Raw genomic sequence first — 11,820 nt, 5'->3', positions numbered from 1 at the left:
AGAAGCAGGATTGGTGGGTCAAAAAGTAAATGCACATGTACTTTTGTTAGACACGACCACATATTCCCCCACTAATACTTAACCCTTTCGCGTTTCCCCCAGCCACCTATACGAGCACTTGCTTCCCCAGGGCCTCCCAAACAGGGTGCTGTCCAGCTTTGCTCCTTCTGCCAATCGGACAGTGAGAGATGGACTCTTGGGACGTAGGTTTTATGATTATTGAGGGGTGGCCAAGAGATCAGGAGACCACTAACACCGGAAGAACGGAGTTACTGAGAGTTCCCAAGAGGAAGGGGAGGGGCAGGATGTGCTGAAGGAGCCACACAGAGGAGCACCAGGGTCCGGGGGCAGAGGCGGTGAGCGGGAAATGTAGACAAGAGCGTTTACTGCATGGGAAGCAGAGGCTAACAGGTTTAGGATGGGCTAGTATTTCACTGGGCTCCGGGGTGGAGGGTGGGGCGGCCTGATTATCTGCTCCCCAGCCCGGGGTTGATTAGGGCAGGTGGAGAGTGGCCCCGAGTGTGGGAGCTTGCTACCTTGCCAGGCCTGTGTTCTTCTACTGTCTGGGCTTTATCATTTTCTAGGTCTTTCTCACTGTTGGGAGAGACTTCACAGCCCTCTTGCATGCTGTGAGTAGAGCACAGGTGTGGGCTGCCTTTGGACTTTTCCAAGGCTGTTTGTATAGGGAAGGATCTTGGAAGGCAGGCACAGCGCTTCTCCACAGCAAGGGGCGGCTTTCTTTACTGCCCAGTATAATAAAGGTAAGGACGCCTTCAGCAGCAGAGGTCAGGCGCCCGGGCTACTGTAAAAAATTCTGGTTTCCTGAGGTTGGAGATCCTCCTTTGCAAGCTGTTTCTATTATTATTATTTGTGTATATTACTTTGAAAAACAAGAAGAAAGACGTTTAGTGGCTGAGGAAGGTATGGAGGTAGGCATTGCAGAAGGCAGCCTCATGTGGCTTCTCCCCGCCCCCCACACACCTGTGTGCCATGGAGAAGACAGTGGGGGGCTCCTGGGACCCTCAGAAGACCCAGGGCTGTTGTGTCACCCCTGGGCCTGCACAGATTGGAGGCTACAAGGCAGCGGGAGGCTGGAAGCACGCCCACGTTCTGTGCTCACCGATCCAGGGCCCAGGCCCGTGCCCCTCGGCTGCTTGCTCTGGGACATGCCTGCTCCTGGCAGATAAGACTGTGGCCCCACTAAGTAGCACCTGGCCCTTAGTAGGCCCTCATAAGCATCTGTCAAATCAACGAGGAAAAATCCATGCTGGCTAGTAGGATTGGAGACCCAGCTAAAAATTCATTTTGGCTCTCTAAAAAGGGCCTGGGCACTGGGAAGGGAGGGCCGAGGGGGCGGTGGGAGGAGGAGTCATTGTTACTTGGGAATGGGGGGGCCATAGACGATTAACTTCTCCCCGAGCCTCAGTTTCTTCATTTATACCATGGGCATCAATCATGGTTCCATCTGTTGTGCTTGTAGGGACAACTCAAGGATAGAATATGCAAACATACTTTCCATACCTGTTGTTGTCTATTGTCACCGCTGGCTGGAGTCCTGGTGGCCCTAAGCCAATTCCCACGAACGCCTTGAGTACCCACCAGTGGACAGGAAGCCACAGGGGCCTTTGTTTGTCCAGGGACCTGTTTGTTTCCAACAACCCTTGACCTGCAGGCCCCACCTCCCCTCAGCTCTTTGGTTTTGTCTTCTTGGGGGAAAAGGGGCACTGTTGAGGCCGTATAGGTTTTTTCTTTGGTCTTGGAATCAGCAAGAAGCCTCGTGGAGAAAAAAGCTGACTTCATATGGGACAGACATGCGGGCTGTTTAACTACCTTGCAGTGCTTGAACCCCAAGGGTGGAAGAGCGGAGTCATCCGGGGCGGGGGGTTGCAGGACATGGGGATTTGAATTTAGGGCGAAGGGAACAAGGGCCAGTCCAAGAGTTTAGCTCATTGGGGTGGTGGGATTTTCGATCAGCGCCAGCACAAGATAACTTTTAAGCGGGTCAGAAGAGAACTCCAGACCCTCTGCGGGCTTCTCCCCACGGCGGGGCCCCTCCCCATGGTGTGGCCCCGGCTGCATTTCTCTCGACTTGTGGGTGTCTCCCTCCTCCCAGGAGGTTCGGAGAGGCAGCCTGAAGAGCTGGGGGTGAACATCCCGGCACCTGCCCAGCCCACCTGCTGTTCTGAATTTAGGACTCGTCCTGCCTGACTCCTATCTTCCCCTACGCATCTGTGTGTGTGCTGGTTGCTATAGTATTTGTTTTTTTTCACTGACAAAGTAATATAATGCTCCTGGTTTTTAAGAGAAAAAAAAAAAGTGAAAACCTCAAAAGCCTGGAAAGTAGAAAATTCAGTCTTCCCAGCGCACCTCCCAGAAACCCTGGGGTTTGCATGAAGACATTTCCTCTGCCTTATTCCCTGATGCGTGCCCAGGCCATAGGACAGACCGGTGCCTGGGAGCCCCCTCAGTGCCCAATGTTTGTTGAATGAATGAAAGAATTATGAATGAATGAGAAGTTAGGGATGAATTTTCCAATATTCTTTCCATGTGCGTACCTGCATAAATATACTTAGAAAAAAATATGGGATCATGGTAGAAGTGTGGTTCTGAACTTTAAAAAAAACTGAAACAATTCCTTGTGGGTATTTCTCCCTGTGACTTTATACCAGGCTTTCTCAGTTTTGGCCCTATGGATATTCAGGAGTAAGTCCTTGTGGGGGGCAGTCCTGTGCTCCCCAGGGAGAGCAGCGTCCCTGGTTTCCGCCCACAAGTCTGGAGAACCACACCTTCCACTATCTGATGATAATAAAGGCTTCCAGGTGTTATCAGCTGTCCCCTGGTGGGCAAAATTGCCTCCACCAGAGAACAACAGATTTATATACCTCACTTCTTTTCTTGGCTGGGTCTCAGAGTCTTCTAGAGCGGGGCTGTGGAATTTTTTGGCTGATTTATCAGCAATGCTGAGTTGTTTTCAGTCCCTTGCAAGAGGCCCACCTGAACTTGTGTGTTTCTGCAGGAAGCTTTTCAGAAGTGGGATTGCTGATCTGAAGCCAGGGCACACTTGCAGGGAACTGTGCCCTTTCCAGAGCTGGAGCTCACTTCACTCTGTGCTCAACAGCAGTGGGATTCAGCTTTCCAGTCTTTGCCAGTCTGATGCTGTTTGTGAGCCACAGCCCTTCTGACTTCATTCTCTTCTAAAATCGTACGGCTCGTTCCTTCCAGGAAAATGTTAACAGCAGCAATCACCAGAAGCCCCCTTTTGGCTCTGACGTTGGCCATGTCCTTAGAAAAACTGTTATCCCACAGATATGTATGTGCATGTTTTTTATATAAACTCATTTTTCAAGTGCTCTGTAATGGGGTCTTAATGTTCTCTTTGAACATAAGGTTGTTTACAAGAGAGCATTAACGTTTCTAAGCAGTTGAAGGATTTTATTTCTACTGTGATTATTTATTCCCCACGTAGTCAGTTGCAGTGATAAACAATGGGGCATGTCTCTACTATTTCTTCTGGATTCAATTGAGATTTCCTTTGCAGCCCAAGTCAATTTTTGTACATGTTTATAAATATTATGTTACCTCTGGAATGTAAATGACACCAGAGCAGTGACACCCCCCTACCCGCCCCCACACTGCCCTCCCCACAGCTGTATCCCCAGGGCTTTGAATGGTACCTGATCGATGGTCAATATAATTTTTTTGAATAAAGGACTGGATGAGGGACGCCTGGCCAGCTCAGTCGGAAGAATGGGCAACCCTTGATCTCTGGGTTGTGAGTTTGAGCCCCATGTTGGGTTGTATTACTAAGTTGTATTACTAAGTAATTGTAATACAACTTAGTTGTATTTCTTAGTAATTGGTTGTATTACTAAGTAATTGGTTGGTTGTATTACTAAGAAATAAATAAACTAAAAAAAAGAGTGGATGGGTTTTGCAACATGTAACTTCTGAGAAGCATGGTTCTTTTCTTTGTTTTTCAAATACCCGATCTGTTAAGGGCTGAGAGGTGTCTCCATTTATTAATTTTTCCATGCTTTTTCTACAGTTTTTCTTTGCCTATTTTTTTTTAAGATTTTATTTAATTATTTGTCAGAGAGAGAGAGGGAGAGAGAGCAAGCACAGGCAGACAGAATGGCAGGCAGAGGCAGAGGGAGAAGCAGGCTCCCTGATGAGCAAGGAGCCCGATGTGGGACTCGATCCCAGGACGCTGGGATCATGACCTGAGCCGAAGGCAGCTGCTTAACCAACTGAGCCACCCAGGCGTCCCTCTTTGCCTATTTTTAAAAAAGATTTTATTTACTTATTTGACACAGAGAGAGATCACAAGTAGACAGAAGGAGAGAAAGAAGCAGGCTCCCTGCCGAGCAGAGCCCGATGTGGAGCTTGATCCCAGGACCCTGAGACCATGACCTGAGCCAAAGGCAGAGGCTTAACCCACTGAGCCACCCAGGCGCCCCACATATGTTTTTTAGTAACAGCTTTATTAAAAGATAATTCACACACCATAATACTTACTTACTTCAAAGTGTATAATTCAGGGTTTTGTTGTTGTTTTTTTTTTTTATTCCCAGGGCTGTGCAGCCATCACCACAGTCTTATTTCAGAGCATTTCCATCCTACAGAAAGAGACCCGGGACCCATTAGCAGTCGCTCCTCATTCTCCCAGCCCCTGGCAACCACTAAGCTACTTTCTATCTATCTCTATGGTTGTACCTGTTCTGGACATTTCTTTTAAGTGGAGCTACGAGATATGTGGTGTTTTGCGTCTGGCCTCTTGCACTTAGCACAATATTCTCAGAGTTCATCCATATTATAGAATGTATCAGCCCTTCATTCCTTTTTATTGCTGAGTAATTTTGCATTGGGTGGAGATGACACATTTTATTCATCAGTTGACGGGCGTTTGGGTGTTTCCACTTTTCAGCTATTGCAGAAGGCACTCGTGCTCACCAGCGCACCACGGATGTCTGTGAGGTTTCGGCTATTATGAAGTCATGCTGCTGTGAACGTTCCTGCGCAAGTTTTTGTGTGGATGTGTTTATTTTGTTATTTTAATTTTTTTTTTTTTTTTTATTCATTTGACAGACAGAGATCACAAGTAGACAGAGAGGCAGACAGAGAGAGAGAGGGAGGGGGAAGCAGGCTCTCTGCTCAGCAGAGAGCCCGATGCGGGGCTCGATCCCAGAACGCCGAGATCATGACCTGAGCCGAAGGCAGAGGCTTTAACCCACTGAGCCACCCAGGCGCCCCTATTTTAATTTTTTAAAAAAGGTTTTATTTGTTTGTTTGTTTAGTGCCTTTGTGCATGTGCAAATGGGGCAGGGGGCGGGCAGAGGGTCAGGGAGAGAATCCTAAGCAGGTCTAACTGACTGAGCCATTGAGGTGACCCCCCAGAACATTTTTTTTTTTAATTAAAAACAAAAACAAAAACAAAACAAAACATGGGCGTCTAGCTGACTCAGTCGGTTGAACACCGACTCTTGATTTGAGCTCGGGTCATGATCTCAGGGCCCTGTGCTGGGCATGGAGCCTGCTTGAGATTCTCTCTCTTCCTGTCCCTCTCTTCCATCTGTGCATTCATGGGCATACGCTCTCTCTCAGAAAAAGAAAAAAAAATCTCTCTTAGGGGGTTAAGCCTCTGCCTTCGGCTCAGGTCATGATCTCAGGTTCCTGGGATCGAGCCCTGCATTGGGCTCTTTGCTCAGCGGGGAGCCTGCTTCCCGCAAACCACTGCCCCCCCCCACCAGCCTGCCTCTCTGCCTACTTCTGATCTCTGTCTGTCAAATAAATAAACAAAATCTTAAAAAAAAAAAAATCTCTCTTGAGTGTATATACAGCAGTGGAAGTGCCCGGTCATTAGATCACTGTATGTTTAACATTTTGAGGACCTTCCAGCCTGTTCTCCCAGTATCCACTCCATCTTGCACAGCTACTAACAATGTAAAAGAGTTCCAATTTATCCACATCCTCGCTCATACTTGTGCATACCTGTCTGAGCCATCCTAGTGGGTGTGAAGTGGTTGTCCTCTTTGTGGTTTTGCTTTTCCCTAATGACGAATGACTTTGAGCATCACTTCACGTTCTTGGCCATCGTATATCTTCTTGGGAGAAATGGCCATCCAAATCCTTCGCTCATTTTTAAACTGGGTTGTCCTTCCATGGTTGAGTCTTGAGAGATTTTTGGATGCATCATGAACACAAGTCCCTTATCCAGGTATATGATTTGCAAATATTTTCTCCCATCCTGTGGGTTGGCGTTTGCTATTTTGATGGACGTACGTTTTTATGTTATGTTATTTGGTGCACAGTGCATCCTCGGGGGTCTTGTCCCCCCCCTCAGCATTATAAAGAGATCTGCTTTGTCACATGTAATTTTTTCTGAGTTGAATTCAACTTCGGTCTTCGGATCGTGACCTTGGTTTTCTTCTGGTTCGCTTGCACCTGTGTATCGAAGCCTTCGGTCAGTGCTCAGTGAAGGTGGTTTTCCTTCCTCCTGTCTGCCCTCAGAGAAGGGCCCTCCTGGAGTAGCCACTATGTCCAGACCCCACAAGCACCCAACATGTGGCCTGTCTCCGCGCCTCTTCCAAGCCACCCCTCTACTCCCCGCTCAGGGTCCTGGGCACGGTCAGAGCCACCGGGCTGCTGTTCTCGTCACGTCCACCAGGGGCCGCCCCGCTCCTGCCAGAGTTCCTTCCGAGACCCTGCGCTGTAATTTACCTCGTCCCTCCCAGGCCTCCCATCTCCCAGCAACACCTTCGGGTTTAAAGCTCCAGAGCAGTTTTCCCGGTTACCCCTGGAGCCCACTTTTGCAGCTGCCACGATGAAAACCGTCCTGTGGGAGATCAGCCCGCTGCATCCTGTCTCTCTCATGCAATACCTGTGTGCCAATGGTTTTCTCATCTGTGGAATGGGAATGATTTCCCACCTTGTTCAGAAATAACATGGACAGTCTTAGCATGGTGCCTGGCATACAGTAAGAGCTTAATAAAAGCGAGGTCTTTATATCAAAGCTTCAAAGTCTGTCGAATGTCTCCACAGCTCTCCTTAAACAGCCCACGGGAAGATCTGTTCTCCCTTTGTTCTTGTGGGCAGTGACTGTGGTGAGGTTCCGTGGCGGGGGGACTTTGCAGTCAAATGTGTGGACACTTTTGTTTCCCATAACTGACTTTATTTTTATTATTTTTTAAAAGATTTTAGTTATTTATTTGAGAGAAAGAGAGCATGCACGAGGAGGGCGAGGGCCAGCAGACCCTCCCCCCATAATGAGGGCAGAACCCCACGCCAGGCTCGATCCCAGGACCCTGATACCATGACCTGAGCCAAAACCAAGAGTGGATGGTTTAACCGGTTGGGCTTTGGCCCCACTGGCCTGTACGAGCTGGTGTCTGTCCATGCTGGTGTCCATCCCCGCTGGTGCCCACAGCTGCCAGCATTCACCAAGAAGGCCCGTGCTCCCTCCAGCCCCCTTTGTCATCATATCCTGCAGACTCCCAGCCTCTTCTGGCCCCAGAACCCTCTCTCAGCCACTTCTGTGGGAAACGGGGGAGGCGGCCGCCTCGGGCCTTTTCTGCCCAGGCAAGCCACGCTACCACGTCTTCTTTACTTGTAAATACATGTCGGGCATTCGAAGAGGGTGACAGCTCTACGCCCTCACCCAGGCAGCAGACCCCTCTCCTGCCTGAGTTCTGTGTGCCCCCCACTCTGGCCTAGAGGACAGGATGGAGTGGGGTGGGAAGAGAATGCTTTTGCAGGGTTGCTATTGTTCCTGAGGCCAGGACCTTGGTTTTGAAGCTCAAGGTTCAAGACCTAGCTGCTTGCGCTTCTCTCTACGTCTCCTGGGAACAGCCCTGCCCTGGAGACATCCTCGCTACCGTCTGCAGCCGGCCGGGGTGGGTTCATGTACCAGGAAAGAAGTCTGATGGATATTTCCAAATATCAGCCTGCCACACCCCTTCCCCTGTGTTCTGGGGACTCTGAGTACTGTACAGACTGACTCACGGCCTGGAGCCCTCCCGGGGAGTCTTGTGCTCCTGGTAATGTGTGGGGTGGAGTCCAGGGGGACGGTGGAGGTTTTCTGAGGGTTGGTGCTCAGCCCCTTTGGGGAGGGTGGACGAGTCAGAATTCCTACTTGCAACAATAGAAAACAACTCAAGTGAATGACGGCCTGAAGGGAATTCTCTGGAAGGATGATGGGTGGCCCATAGAATCATAGGGCAGGCTGGAGAGCCAGGCTCATCATCTGGGCAGGAACGCAGGAGCCCAGGAGGCAGAAGCACGGGGAAGGACTAATGAGAATGACAACTGCCCCCTGCCCCTTGGTGCCCGGACACCAGAGGAGTGACATCTCAATGGTCCGAGCTTCTCCATGACCCTCAGTCAGTGACAACATCCTGGGTGGGATGAGCCCAGGTTGAGTGCCCCACGCTCTCTCTGCAGTGATCTGGGAGAGGGAGTCTGGCCTCACTGGGCTTCCGTAGGGGAACCCTGCCTCCTGCCCCTCTGGGGATTCTTGCCCCACCCCCCACACGGGTATTTGGATGCTAAGCAACCGAAAACAACAACTGACATACATCTCTCTTATTTCCCCAAATGGGAATTTGCCAAGAGGCAATTTCAAACCTGCCTCATCTAGGCAGTCTGTACCTGGAGTGCTGCTTGTTTATGCCGCTCAGAGAGCTTGCCAAATATAGTTAAATCATGTAAACAAGACTACGTGCTTCTAGATAATTCTTACAATAGGCTCCTTTCCATGGCTAGCAGAATAACTAACGTTTGGGGAACGAAGGCCTGGGCACCGAGCTCAGTGCTTTATGTCAATGATCTCATTGGGTCTCGCCCTTGAAGTTGTTGCCGTGTTTTCAAGGAGGAAACTGAGGCCGGTTGGTTCAGTGGCGTTTGCAAATTCACACAGGTTTAAATGGGAGGAACAGACACTTGAATCCAGGCAGCCTGTCTCTGGAGATTGGCTAGGAAGGGGCCATGCTGCCTGTGGTCCAGTGGAGACAGACATCAAACCAGTAAGCACGGGCTAATGTATATTATTACAATGAGCACGGGAAAGGGAAAGAGCAGGGTGGAAGGAGGAAGAGTAACAGGACAGATAATCTATAAAAAGTAAAAGGGGTAAAAGGGGCTCCCAGGAAGGTCTCTGTGAAGTGCTTTTAAGCTTTGACCCCATGATGGGATTTAGCCAAGCAAAGACCAAGGGAAAAATGCAACAGTAAGTGCCAAGGTCCTGAGGCAGGGGAGAGTTGAATGTGTTTGCAGAAGGAAAAAAGGCCAGTGGAGAACCTCTGGGTGGGACTGTAAGGCTGTTCAGGCAGGATGTCCCGGCTGTCTTCAGCTCAGAACTGCCGCGCTCATGAGCTCACCTCCACCTTCAGTCCCTCTGCAAATCTTCTAAGCTCAGAGCTTCTAGCACACCTGGAATCTGGTCTCTTCCCCCCACCTCCACGGTTGCCACCTTGGTCTCTGTGCGACACCCCTGGCCCCCTGGTTCCCCTGCTCCGCATCACCTTGAACCTGCCTCCTAGCAGCACTAAAGCAATTCATTCAGATCCCTAGGTCAGATCACACTGCCTTGGCTTCTCAGCTCACTCAGAGGAATAGCCTGTGTCTTCCGAGAGTCTACAAAGCCCTCGATCGTCTGGTCCCCGCGACCTCGTGCAGCTGTGCCCTTCCTCACGGGGCTGCAACCACATTGGCCTTTGCTCTTTCAGACACATGGGGGGAGCTCCTGCCTTGAGGACCTTTGCATTGGCTGTTCCCTTGGCCCAGGATGTTCTATCCCACATGCTCACAGGTCTCTCATATCCCGCAGGCTTGCCCCGCTCGCAGGAGGCATGAGCAGAAGGAAATGCGAAGCTCCCTGCTCCTGTCTTGTCTGCTGGGATCCTACCGGCCAAAATGCCACATGGCTGAGGCCGTATCCGGGGTGGGGGTGGGGGTAGGCACTGGGAGCACGGAGGGCCCACGGTGAGGAGGCAAGGAGGGAATGACAGGTGGGGGTGTGGGCTCTTGTGCTCTTGACCTGAAATCCAAACCCCACCCCTCCCTCTGGTGCATAGGGACTTCAAGGATGTCTCCTGTTCTCACCCAACAGCTGTCTGTGGTGCATTTGCAGCCGGGGACACAGCAGCACACAAAGTTCCTGCGTTTGGGGAGCTTATATTTTAGAGGTTGTGACACACAGTAAATGGAGAAACAAAGTCCAGGAGGTGCTCTGGAGAAGCGGGAAGCAGGGATGGGCCCTGCTGTAGACAGAGCAGCCAGAGAAACCCTTGCTCATGAGAAGTTTGGGCTGGGACTTCATGAAGTGAGAGGGTGAGCTGCAGGGATGTGTGGGGCAGAAGGTTCCAAGCCGGGACAACAGCAGGTGCAAAGGCATGGAGGCAGCATGTGCGTGGTGCACTTGGCATGCTCGTGGGGCAGCGAGAAGCCCAGCAGCTGGAGCAGAGTGTATGAAGCAGAGAGAAGGAAGGAAGATTATGGAGATAACGAGGGCCAGCCACATGGGGCTTTGTGGGTCTGGGGAGCCCACGCCTTCCAGGTGTGAAGGGAACTGGCAGAGAGGGGCCAGTGGGGTGGTGAGGCCATCTAAAGGCCCCTTCCCGAAGGCCGCTCTGTCAGGGAAGTGGGGAGCCCTGTGGGAGGTTGCCGCATTTGTCAAGGGGAGTTGGTGGTGGTGACGGGTGCCATGGGAGGAGGTGGGAGTCAGGACATACCTGGAAGACAGAGCTGATGCCATCGCACAGGAGGAAAGGGAGGCAGGAGTAAAGAGGACCAACATTTTGCTAAACAGATGGGTAAAGGGGGTCACTGTTCCTTGGGTGGGAGCTGGGAGAGGGGCTGAGTCTTGGGTATGAAAATTCCCTGAGAGCAAAGGGTATTTGGAAATGAAGAGTGACGGTTGTGTGTGTGTGTGTGTGTGCGTATGTGTGTGTGTAGGCTTGGGGAACCCCACCTTCCATGGGGGAAGCAAGAGGCCATCAGAGTGTCAATAGCCTCTGCATTCATCCATCCATCCGCTCACGCATCAGCAAATATTTATTTATTTATTTATTTATTTATTTATTTTAAAGACTTTATTTTTTATTTGAAAGAGAGCGAACGAGCACAAGCACAGGAGAGTAGCAGAAGGAGACGGAGAAGCGGGGTCTCCGCTGAGCAGGGAGCTTGATGTGGAGCTCAATCCCAGGACCCTGGGATCATGATCTGAGCTGAAGGCAGATGCTTAACTGACTGAGCCCCCTGGGTGCCCCATCAGCAAAAATTTATGGGGTGCCACGGGGAAACCAGATACCTTCCTGGATGCTGGAGAAGCATGGGAAAAAAGGGACAATATTCTCGTTCTGGTTTGGTATCTTGTTTTCTAGTGGGAAGACAGGTGATGAGTAAGCACACGTATGTTTAATATAAGATCATTTCAGAGAAGGATGGGTGTCACAGGGAACCCCTGGAGAATGGCAGAGCGTGACCAGGGGAGTCACAATTAGACGGAATGGTCATCCAGGCAGCACTGAGGACCAAACCCAGGTTCTCCAGGAGAACCCTGGCCCAGTTCGGTTTCTTTTTGTCCCTCAAAGGGTCATGAGCAGGGGCAGAGGAAGGAGTGGACCTCCGATGACCCTCAGGGGTCTTTGGGAAAGGTTTTGCTCTCGAGGAAGCCTCTGGGACAGCTTCCCTCTGTGAGAACGTCCTGGGTATCAGGCTGTGGGAACTAGGCATCTCCGACAGACAGAACAGGTGCGATGAGAGGCAAGGGGACCGAACCCGGGAGAGGTTCATGGCTGCATCCCTGCAGAGCAAAACAGCTCGGAC

The sequence above is a fragment of the Enhydra lutris genome, unplaced genomic scaffold, assembly GCF_002288905.1.
Source record: "Enhydra lutris kenyoni isolate GAN:26980312 unplaced genomic scaffold, ASM228890v2 scaffoldscaffold26, whole genome shotgun sequence".
Lineage (NCBI taxonomy): Eukaryota > Metazoa > Chordata > Mammalia > Carnivora > Mustelidae > Enhydra > Enhydra lutris.
This window is presented reverse-complemented; position numbering follows the sequence as displayed.